A 12,955-nucleotide genomic window follows, 5' to 3' on the forward strand; every position below is an offset into this window, starting at 1 on the left:
GTATTATCTATCCCTAAACTTTTATTTATTATTACTGACATTATACTGCATATATATATATCTGTCAGACAAGTTCAGCGGAACATCGTCTTAGTCATCTGACGCAATCATCTGACGACAATTTATATACAAGTTTGTCATACGCATCCATCTGATATTAATCATACGAGTTGTTGACCTCGACTATATTCATTCCGCACGTTTAAATCATTTAATTTGTAAAATCACCTATTCACCCCCCTCTAGGTGATAAAATTAGCCGTAACAGTTTCTTACTCTACTCTCCCGATCTATATCTAGATTTGGTAGCTCTGCTCTCCTGATATCCCATATCTAGTTTTAGACTTAGGAGTTTTAATGAACAAATACATCGCCTCCAGTTTCAATGGTGCTCACAGCATTTATGGTGTCAAATCTGTGCTCTTTCACCATGTTTTTATTAGAAGCTCTGGCGCCTCGCACTTGCTAAAGAGTTTGCTCTCACAGGCATTAGATCAAAGCTTGTTCAACATGTTTTTATTAAAAGCCCCAGCATCTCGCATTTGCTAAAGAGTTTGCTCTCATAGGTGTTAGATCAAAACTTGTTTAACATGCTTTTGTTGTCTTCGTACGGTGATGGTGTCGGGGACACTGAATCTATGCACACACCACCAAAAGGCAAGCCATAATTACAAATGAAGATCGCGATGTGTGCTCATCACTAATGATGATGTATGATTCGGTGATCGGCCCTAATCATTTTGTTTAAATGTAGGATGAGCATATGTTTACCTTGAACGACTATGCTCTAATGATATACCTTGATTTTTAGATTTTTGTTTGTTTCGGAGATTTATGGGTTTGCTCTGTTGTGGTAATTTCCGAGATTTCCTATAAATCCTTTCATATATCATTTTGGTAATTAATGGAAATTTTCTTAGAGCAAAAAAAAAAAAGAAGCATGTAAGAATCTTTTCTTTATAACATCGCCATTCCAACTCGAAAACTTGCCATTCTTAATTTTAGGTTTAACGGACAATTTGTCAAGGTAGCATGTGGGTTGCCCGATCTATAGCGTTAAGTTCAATGCCGTGAGATTTTGATATTCCAACATATGCTAATATAAGAAGGAACCCTCCGGGCAAACATCAGAAGATAATTGCACCACAACGTGATGGAGATTGAAGTGATGTCCACAGAATTCATCAAGCCCTCCACCCCAACCCCAAACAACCTGAAAATCCACAAGCTATCACTCCTTGATCAATTGATGCATTCAAGGCACAGTGCCCTAGTTTTTTTGAACCAACGTCTTGACACAACCCTCACCACATCCCAAATCTCTCGAGCCCTAAGGAGCTCGCTCTCCCAAACCCTCACCCTCTTCTACCCCTTTGCGGGGAAGATCGAGGACCGCCTCTCCATGAAGTGTGACGACGGAGGGGTCCCCTTCTTAGAAGCTAGGGCTCGATCGAACCTCTCGCGGTTCCTCGACTAGCCGGACCCTTGGGGCATTCAAGACTTCCTTCCAGGGACTACTTTCAAGCTAGTTGACACCGGATCTCGCGTGGCGATGATCCAAATGACCGCCTTCGCTTGTGGTGGGATCACGGTCGGCGCATTGGTTGCACATGTGGTCGCCGATGGAGTTGGCATGAGTACTTTTCTCAAGGCTTGGGCTGCTAGGGCCCGCGAGTCCATGAATGATGTATGGCCGGATTTCGAGACGACGCGGTCACTGTTTCCTTGATACGAAGCATTCCCGGAAGAGATGACGTTCGGAAGCGTGTGCGCTCCATGCTACCAAAGAGGCTGGTAGGGCTAGTCGTTTCATTACCTTTCTAATTAATCAATTTATCTTTTACAAGTGATAAACTAAGAGGAAGTTCTAGAGAATTAGTTAGACAAATTCACAGAGGAACAAATAGAGTATGAGCTTCTCATAATTTTTAATTTCATAAACAAATAAAGTTGGATGAGCTGTCTGTTGCATTGGTAATCTGGAAATAAATTTATGGACGTATCCAGTAAAAAGAAAACCGATTCGGGTCATATGTACACACACTTGACGTGGGTACCTAATCATTACTACGTTGATTTTGTACATTTGAAGTTAGTACATTTTCTTGTATCAAAAAGTATAATTTCTCAAAAAAAAAAAAAATAGTACGATAAAACAAAATATAATCAAATTTAGTGCCCTTCCAAACAAAGGGCATACTTTCGAAAATGGGAAAAGACACAGTTATATATTAGATTTATATATATACAAATGCTGAGGTATATCTCTCTAAATTGTGATTTTCATATGAAAAAGTTACCAATTTCATTAAGATATTATTACTAGTTAATACATATTCCGGCTCATTTCTTATATAAGATGTTATTATCAATGTGAACCGGGTACTATGTCAAAGAATTCGATAAACGAAAATGGGAATAGATTATTTTTCTTTTAATGCGTTGACACGTTCCTACCACTTCTCTCAGGTGTAGTGCGAGGAGATTGGTGTTCGACTCATCCGCCATAGCTAGGATGAAGGACAAAGCAGCAAGCCCGCGAGTCTAGAACCCGAGCCGTGTGGAAGCCGTCTCCGCCCTAATATGCAAATCCATGATGGCATCGGTCAACCCCAAACCTAACTCGATGTTGATGGCCCACTACGTGGACTTGCGCCGGCGAGCCACGCCAACCATCCCCAGCTATGCCGTGGGGAACCACCTCTTCTTGGCCGTCGCACGCTTTTGTCTGGCCGAGTCCAATGACCTGCCCATCATTGCGGGCCGGCTCCAGGAAGCGACAGCTAGAGTCTGCAGCGACTTGGCGAAGGGTCTGCAAGGCGAGGGTGGGTTTTCGAAGCTGCGCGAGGCCGTTGTAGAAATTAAGTGGGTCATCTCCGGAGGCATGAATGGTAATAACAACAACAACAATAACAATAGGCTGGAGTATATAGGGTTTAGTAGTATGTGCAATTTCCGGCTTTATGAGATTGATTTTGGTTGGGGAAATCCGGCATGGGGGACCAGTGTTGGTTTACCTGGGAAGAAACCTATGGAGATTCCAAACATTAATTACGTGTTTTTATCGGACACCAAGTGTGGAAACGGGATCGAAGCATGGGTCCTTTCAGATGAAAATAAGCTTCTAGCGTTGGAGAAAGACACAGAGATTCTTGAAGTCGCTGTTGTTGATCCGAGTCCCTTGAAGATGCTTTTGAAAAGTAATTTATAATTCGTCATTTCTTGTTAGAATTAATTTGGATTTTTTTTATTGTCTTCCAAAGCACGAGTGTCCAATTTGAATTACTCTTCTTATTTATCATTTCATGTTCCAATTTGATGCATAGTGTTTTGTTTTTTAACGATTTGTGGGTTGGTCGAGGTTAATTGTCTCGAGCTCAGCTCACCGTTTGACTTGACTTTCGGTACTCATCGATAACAGGAATTTGAACATTACAACAACTTAGACCGACCTTCAGTGATATGTAATTACTATGTGTTAAATTATATCTTGACTTTGTGTCAGGAAAGCATCCCTACGTTATTTTGATGATTCCAAAATCATATTTGGCATTAACATTTTCATGATAACTGCAGATGCATATAGTAGTTTCATGACCAATCGTGATGATATCACTAATTTCTAAGGCTGCGTTTGGTTATCTGGACACGGATTGAGATAAGATAGGATAAGGTGGGATTAGAAATCCTCATAATTGTCCTTCGGATTGTGAAAAATCCTATCATAAGTTTGGTAAATGGCTAGATATAATGTGGATATCGGAATGTGCTATTCACCACGAAGTAAAAAAGTCCGATGATTTTTCGTTTGTCTTTTTAATAAAACATTTATCTATTTTTAGTTGTTATCCTTTTTTTCCTTTATTATTTTTTTCTTTTTAAGATTTTCATCCTTTTTTTTTCTTTCTTCCTTTTAATTATCTAAGTTTTTTTATTTGGCGCTTGGTGGTAGCAGATTGGTGTCACGTAATAGGATAAGGGTGCGCATGACAATGTTTTTATGCCGGGGAACTATTTCTACTCATAAATGGTTCTTTTTTATTCTGTGCCCGGAAACAATTTCTAAACATTTGAAGGCGTTTGGTAACTGTCCAAAATTTCTATTCCTGGGATAGAAAAGAACAGAAATACGTTTGGTAACTACACAAAATTTCTTTTTATTAATAATATTTTAATAATATTTTAAATTGTTTAATTTTTTTTTTCTTTCTATCCTTCCTTCTTTGGCCATGGCCGGTCGCCGGCGCCGGCGACCGGCCACAGGCCAGGGCGTTGCGGCCGTCGTCGCCGCCCTGGCCGCTTGCCTCGCCGCCGGCCTCGCCGTGGGTCGCGACGGCGAGGTCGGCCTCGCCCAGGCGGCGAGGGTCCAGCCCTCACCCTCACCGGCAAGGGGGACCCTCGCCTCCACCGGCGACCGGCGAGGGCCGTGATGCCCTCGCCGGCCCTGGGCTGTGGCCGGTCGCCGGCGGCCTTTCGAAAATTTAGTGAGGTATATATAATCAAATTTAGTGCCCTTCCAAACAAAGGACATACTTTCGAAAATTGGAAAAGACACAGTTATATATTAGATTTATATATATACAAATAGTGAGGTATATCTCTCAAAATTGTGATTTTCATATGAAAAAGTTACCAATTTCATTAAGATAATATTACTTGTTAATATATATCCAGGCTCATTTCTTATATAAGATGTTATTATCAATGTACACCAGGTACTATGTTATAGAATTTGATAAACGAAAATCGAAATGGATTTTTATTTTAATGGGTAGATACGTTCCAACCATTTCTCTCAGGTTTAGTGCGAGGAGATTGGTGTTCGACGAGTCCGCCATAGCCAGAATGAAGGACAAAGCAACAAGCTCGCAGGTCCAGAAACCTAGCCTTGTGGAAGCCGTCTCCGCCCTAATATGCAAATCCATGATGGCGGCGGTCAACCCCAAACCTAAGTCGACATTGATGGCCCACTATGTGGACTTGCGCCGGCGAGCCACACCAACCATCCCCAGCCATGCCGTGGGGAACCTGTAATGTTTTCCTGATGTGAGTTACATTAATTGAGATTGTTATTACCCGCTTACGGGTTTGGTCTAATAAGTTTGGATATAAGGTTTCTTAATTGGTCAGATATGGGCCCGGCTTGTGTGGGCCGAGTTCGGCCCGGCCCGTTATGAGAGGGCCTGGCTGTTAACTCTATAAATAGAGCTGCAGGTCCCTCCTCTGCACCAAAACTCTCTCCAATCTCTCTCAAACGCTCTCAAACTCACCTAAGGCTTCCGTGAGTTGGCTGAGGCGGTTTCATAGCGCCGGGACTTCGGGGGTGACAGGGGAGAAGACCTACGGCACCGGTTCATCGTCATTTCAGCATCCAGGCCGATGGAATCCAAAACAGGTGCACAAATTCTATCCATCCTTTTACCGTACCGTTAATATCTCGCTATGGTGATCCTAGGGCGCTCGGCCGAGCCATACGGGCCGGCCAACATGTGGTATCAGAGCCGCCATAGTCGAGAAACGGAACGGTACTGATCGTGTGTGATTTTGATTTTTTCATCCGTTGAATGTTAGAATAAATCACATAGATGGATAGATCGTCGCGAGACAAGAAAAATGAGTGGCCGCTGGCCACCAGGGGCCGCCGGCCACCAGGGGCCGCCGGGAGTGGCCGCATGCGCCGCCGCGCGCCGGGGCGTCGGAGAGCCCCGGCGGCACACGCGCGACCACGCGCGGGTGTTCCCAGGCGCGTGCAACGCACGCGTTAGGGTTTCCGCGAGCCGGGTCGATCCAGCTAACCCAACCCGACTCCGGACCCGACCCAGATCCGACCCGTTGACCTGACCCAGAGTCCGACCCGCTGACCCGACCTGGGGATTGACTCGACCCGAACCCGACCCGTTGACCGAACCGGTCAATCGGTCGGACTGGTAAGTGGTCAGACCGGTCGGCGGTCAGACCGGTCGGACCGACCTTTTTGGCCGGCTTAAACGCCGGCACGTGAGGCCCACGCGCCGCACCTTCAGGAGGCCCGTGAGGGCGCGTCCGGTCTCCGATTGGAGCGTGCAAGGTACTGGCGTGCTCGTATAAAGATTATCTACACTGTGGTATATTTATTTTACATGTTTGATACTTTTAAGGATGTGAAAATACATATGGAACCCTATATACGCATATTTTTAGGGTATATTTTCGTATTTTCCTGTATTTCTCTATGGTTTAAGAGATACAGATTAAAGCTTACATGTATATGATAACTTAAGGACGTGTAGATCATGTTTCATTGATAGTATGTATAAGGTTCGACATATATCAATATATAGAGCAATGTAATTAGCATGGTATGTAATTTTAGAGACATTGCCTATGTCTTCCAGTCTAGAATTACATCTATATATAGTATACGTGAGACATAAAGTTTATATCCTTAGTATGAGAGAATTTCAACGATTCAATTTGGTAGTGACCGCCAAAGTGGCACACTTGATTGAGTTTGAGAAATATCAGTCTCGTATTGTTAGGATGTCTCCTGTTCTAATGTGTTATTATACTCCCAAAGGAGGTGATTATGTATTGGTTCATGGAGGGATGCATATATAGCACGCGTGAGGAATGACTGATCCTAGTGGTTCATACACCCAAAGGTGGTGGATTCATAAAAGATTGGAATATATTCTCATGGCCGTTGTAATGTAGAGGGTATACAATTGCATATCATGTATTCTGTCCAAAGGTGATTATATGATGATGTGTGTAACTCTCAGGAAAGTACTCACATGATGCTGATTATAGATATTGCTTGTTTTTAACAGTCACCTTCTCCCTGAACGGCAACTCCATAAGTATTGAGGTTCTTACTGGTTCAAACTTTAAGAAATGGAAAGAAGATTTTATGTTTGGTATGGAGCTGGTAGATATTCATATTGCTCTTACTGAGGATAAGCCAGCAGATGTCACTGCTGAAAGTACGGCTATGGAAAAGGCACAGAGTGCCGCCTGGGCAAAGAGCAATAGGATTTGCTTGTTACTGATGAAGTGATCCATTAAGGACCACTTGAAGAGTAGTTTGCCAGCTGACTGCACTGCTAAAGAAATGATGGAAACCTTGCAAGTAAGGAACCGTGACTCGTCTAATGCTGAGGCTGGGACATATATGCAGTTACTCAATAATATGAGGTATGATGGTTCAAGTGGGGTTAGGGATTACGTCCTTAGGATGGTAGACCTCCAGACAAAACTAAAGGTTCATGAGATTATCCTTTCTGATGCCTTTATTGTGCATCAAGCCCTGAACACCCTTCCTACTGAGTTTGGAATTATAAAGACCAACTATAATTCCCAAGATGAAAAGTGGTCGGTCAATGACCTGATAGTTAGGGTAGTGGCAGAGGAAGAGAAACTAAAGAAAGATAAAGGAAATCATGCTTTCTATGCCTCTAGTTCCAGTAGCAGGAAGAGTAGTAAGTTCAAGAATCATACTTAGAAAGGAACTCCTGAAACCATCGGTCATTTAGACCATCTGAGTCCTGAGAAAACACCCTTGAAGAAGAATGGTGTTCACTGCTACTTTTGTAGGAGGAAGGGTCACATGAAGAAAGACTGCAATAGATATAAAGCTTGGTTGTCCAAGCGTGAGCAGTCAGGTATTAATTCTTTGGCACTTGTTTGTGAATCCAACCTATTAGAAGCTCCATCCAGTTCTTGGTGGCTAGATAGCGGTGCAACTAATCATGTTGCGTATACCATACAGGGATTCACAAACAGAAGGAAGCCAAATCAAGATGAATTAAAGCTCACTGTAGGAAACAACAAGAGAGTCGACATCGAGTTCGTGGGAGATGTCATATTAATTTTGGATTCTTGTTTTAATATGATGTTAAGAAACACCTTTTATGTGCCTTCCTTCAGACGGAACTTAGTTTCCGTATCAAGTTTGGATGTTTGTGGCTACTCTTTTGAAATAAAGAACAATATAGTTTTTATGTTCTTTGATTCAAATAAGGTTGGGTGCTGCAACATATCGAATGGATTGTATAGATTGTGTTTATCTCCCAATGATATATACGTAGCTTATACAGCTGAAAGAGTTGTTTCCAAAAGACCTCTACCTAAGGAACAGTCTTATGCATTGTGGCATAAACGACTTGGTCACATTTCTAAGGAAAGAGTGGAAAGGCTGATAAAGACAAACATCCCGCCTACTCTTGAAAGTGACCTAGATACTTGCGTAGACTGTTGTACGGGTAAGATGACCAAGTTAAAGAAGAAAACCGCAGTCCGTAGTTCTGACCTGTTGGAAGTCATTCACACTGACATCAGTGGACCCTATACGGCAACATTGTGTAGAAATTTCTATTTCATCACATTTACAGATGACTATTCCAGATATGGTTATCTGTTCTTGATTAAGGAGAAGTTTGAGTCTATTGACAAGTTCAAGATTTTTCGGACTGAAGTCGAGAAACAGTTGGGAAAAGTCATAAAGGTTGTCAGGTCTGACCGAGGTGGTGAGTATTATGGCAGGCATGGCGATGCTGGACAGCTGAAAGGGCCATTTGCCAAATACTTGGAAGATTCTGGAATAGTGGCTCAATTTACTATGCCCGGGAGTCCTGAACAAAACGATGTGGCCGAAAGACGGAATCGCACCCTTATGGACATGATGAAGAGTATGATTTGCAGGACGAACTCACCTGATTTTCTGTGGGGTGAAGCTTTGAGGACAGCTCTCTACATTCTAAATCGTGTTCCTACCAAGGCTGTTCCAAAGACTCCTTTTGAATTATGGACTGGATGTAAACCTAACCTAAATCATCTTAAAGTTTGGGGGTGTCCTGCAGAAGTAAGGTTATACAATCCAACATTGAGCAAGTTGGAATCCAGAATCACTCGATGTTACTTCGTATTTTACCCAGAACATTCGAAGGGGTATCGATTTTACAGTCCCCATGGAGGCACAAGAATTGTCGAATCACAGACAGCGAAATTTCTAGAATTTGATGTAGCCGAGAAGGGTAGTTGCTCACAGACCATTGAGAATAATAATATGGTAGGTACTACAGTGTCGATTTCTCTACCTGTATAGACGATAATGGAGACCCCTACACCACAGACTAAGCCTGTTGTGGTCCAAAATCCTGTTATTAAAACAGCTCTTGATGAAGTACTTCAAACCCCTCAAGTGCAGGATGAGGAAGTAGTAGCTCCACTAAGGAGATATATCAGGCAGAGACGATCGGTTATACCACCAGATTATATGGTCTATCTGGGAGAGCATGACTATGATATAGGCTGCGTGGTTGATCCAGTAACTCATTCAGATGCAATTTCTTGTCCTCAATCAGATATGTGGGTGGATGCAATGAAAGATGAGATTCAGTCTATGAGATATAATAGTGTTTGGGAGCTTGTTGAATTACCTAAAGGTTTCAAGCCCATTGGTTGCAAATGGGTATACAAGACTAAAAGAGACTCCAAAGGGAAGATTGAGAAATTCAAAGCCAGACTGGTAGCCAAGGGTTTCACTCAAAGAGAAGGAGTAGACTATGAGGCGACTTTTTCTCCAGTCTCTTCTAAAGATTCTTTCAGAGTGATTATGGCATTGGTAGCTCATTTTGATATGGAATTACACCAGATGGATGTTAAGACTACCTTTTTAAATGGAGACCTTAATGAGGAAGTCTATATGGTGCAACCCAAAGGTTTTGCAGCTGATGATTCAGGTGAGCTTATGTGTAGATTGAAGAAATCTATTTATGACCTTAAGCAAGCTTCTAGACAATGGTATTTGAAGTTTCATAGTGTTGTCACTTCATTAGGTTTTGTTGAGAACAAGTTGGATCAGTGTATATACAGCAAGGTCAGTGGGAGGAAATTTATTTTTCTCATACTCTATATAGATGACATCTTGCTTGCGAGTAGTGATATTGGTTTACTACATGAGACAAAGCGAATGTTGTCGAAGGATTTTGACATGAAGGACCTTGATAAGGCGTCTTTTGTCCTAAGCATTGAGATCCATAGGGATCGTTCTCGCCGAGTATTGGGTTTGTCTCAGAGAACATATGTTAATCGTATTCTGGAAAGATTCAGTATGTAGGACTGCAAGCCAGGAATTGCTCCTGTCATAAAGGGTGATAAACTGAGTCTGTCACAGTGTTCTCATACGGATGTTGAGAAAATCCAAATGAAGGATGTACCTTATGCTAGTGCACTTGGAAGTATCATGTATGCTCAAGTTTGCACTAGGCCAGACATTGCTTTTGCAACAGGACTGCTAGGCAGATATCAGTCAAATCCAGGATACGATCACTGGGTTGCTGCCAAGAAGATTTTGAGGTACTTAAAGAGGACAAAAGACTATATGCTGATCTACAGACATGTTCAAAACCTTCAGCTGGTAGGGTATTCGGATTCAGACTTTGCTGGCTGTCAGGATGAAAGGAAGTCGACAACGGGTTACATCTTTAAGTTAGCAGGAGGTGCAGTATCATGGAAAAGTGAGAAACAGAAATCAATGACATCCTCTACCATGCAAGCGGAGTTTGTAGCATGCTTTTCGGCCGCTACTCAGGCAATTTGACTCCGGAACCTCATTAGGGAGTTGACCGTATTTGATTTTGTGGATTGGCCCATATATTTGTATTGTGACAATAACTCTGCAGTGTTGTTTGTTAACAACAACAGAGGTCTCAAGGGGTCTAAGTATATGGAGGTCAAGTACTTGACCATAAAGGAAAAAGTCAGGGATGGTGACATTTCAGTAGAGCACATTTTCACAGATGATATGGTAGCAGATCCACTAACTAAAGGCCTTCGCCCTTGTATTTTTGAACGACATGTCGTTAGCATGGGCTTAGGAGTATTATGGGATACTGTTGTTTAGTGGGAGCTGCTTTTATTTATGCTCTAATAAAGTTTACATCCGTGTTTTGTTACTCTTTGTAACATTTTGGATGTGTATCAACTCATTTGCATTCAATAAAGTGTTTCTGAATGCATTGTTGTCATGTTAAATACACATATAAGGTGAAAATCTTAAGGTACTGTGTAAACCTTGAGTAAAGGCTATGGGCATTCAGTTATTAGCCTTAAGGATATGTCTTATTACACATAAAGTAATATTAACAATAAGGATAAGACATATGTAGGTTCATTGGAACCATAAAGATATTCTCTAGTGACACATCAGGTTTTTGTGACACTTAAGGAAAGAGAATGATGACTGACAAAGGAGATGACACATGAGGTATCACTCTTTATGAGATGTCATCCGTTTGCCACACAACCATATCGAATCCATATCAGTAAAGTCTAAGACACTTGTGACCATGGAAGGCTCTGCGTGATTACATGCAGTTACCGCCATGATTCGGTGTTTGAAACTTTATGGGATCGGATTGACTATTAAGAATTATCCATAGACCAAATAAAGGTACACATAAGGTACGATTTCAATTAATATAGCCCAAGTGGGAGAATGTAACGTTTTCCTTATGTGGGTTACATTAATTGAGATTATTATTACCCGCTTACGGATTTGGTCTAATAAGTTTGGATATAAGGTTTCTTAATTGGTCAGATATGGGCCCGGCTTGTGTGGGCCGAGTTCGGCTCGGCCCGTTATGAGAGGGCCTGGCTGTAAACTCTATAAATAGAGCTGCAGATCCCTCCTCTGCACCAAAACTCTCTCCAATTTCTCTCAAACGCTCTCAAACTCACCTAAGGCTTCCGTGAGTTGGCTGAGGCGGTCTAATAGCGCCGGGACTTCGGTGGTGACAGGGGAGAAGACCTACGGCACCGGTTCATCGTCGGTTCCGCATCCAGGCCGATGGAATCCAAAACAGGTGCACAAATTCTATCCATCCTTTTACCGTACCGTTAATATCTCGCTATGGTGATCCTAGGGCGCTCGGCCGAGCCATACGGGCCGGCCAACAGAACCACCTCTTCTTGGCCGTCGCACGCTTTTGTCCGGCCGAGTCCAACGACCTGCTCATCATCGCGGGCCGACTCCAGGAAGCGACAGCCAGAGTCGACGGCAACTTGGCGAAGGGTCTGCAAGGCAACGGTGGGTTCTTGAAGCTACACAAGGCCGTTGTAGAAATTAAGGAGGTCATCTCTGGTGGCATGGATGGCGGCAGCGGCAACAACAACAACAATAATAGGCTGGAGTATATAGGGTTTACTAGTATGTGCAATTTCGGGCTTTATGAGATTGATTTTGGTTGAGGAAATCCGGCATGGGTGACCAGTGTTGGTTTACCTGGGAAAAGACCGATGGAGATTCCAAACATTAATTACGTGTTTTTATCAGACACAAAGTGTGGAAACGGGATCGAAGCATGGGTTCTTTCAGATGAAAATAAGCTTTTGACCTTGGAGAAAGACCCAGAGATTCTTGAATTCGCTTCTGTTGATCCGAGTCCCTCGAAGACGATGTTGAAAAGTAAATTATAATTTTGTCATTTCTTGTTAGAAGTAATTTGATTTTTTCTTTTCTTCTAAAGAACAAGTGTCCAATTTGAATTGCATTTCTTATTTGTCATTTCATGTTCCAATTTGATGCATTTTTTTTTTGTTTTCTAATGAATTGTGGGTTGATTGAGGTTACTCGTCTCGAGCTCAATCCGTTGTTTGACTTGACTTACGGCACTCATCAATGACGGGAATTTGAGCATTACCACAACAGGGACCGACCTTCAATGATATGTAATTACCATGTGTTAAATTATGTCTCAAGTTCGAGTCCGTGTACGAAACCCGATAAGAATTGGAAGATGTAGAGCGGTCTGTAATATATATACCAACAATTTTTGCGGTATTGAAACCCTTCATCAATTAAGGTGCCTCAAGGTTTTTTTCGTAATTTTGCGACATCCTACTCTTAGACCACTTCAATCAATAGCTGATCCTACAAACTCAATAAGATTATACTATTCACTTTCTCCATCAACTC

The 12,955-nt window shown here is 42.2% G+C and overlaps 1 pseudogene; it reads left to right on the top strand.

The window, feature by feature from the left end:
* The first annotated feature begins 1,689 nt into the window (after positions 1-1,689).
* Positions 1,690-12,551, top strand: LOC130140786 (salutaridinol 7-O-acetyltransferase-like; annotated as a pseudogene).
* Positions 12,552-12,955: the final 404 nt, after the last annotated feature.

Source organism: Syzygium oleosum, unplaced genomic scaffold (genome assembly GCF_021117445.2).
Source record: "Syzygium oleosum isolate NSW1041296 unplaced genomic scaffold, Sole_v2.1 Sole_v2.22, whole genome shotgun sequence".
Lineage (NCBI taxonomy): Eukaryota > Viridiplantae > Streptophyta > Magnoliopsida > Myrtales > Myrtaceae > Syzygium > Syzygium oleosum.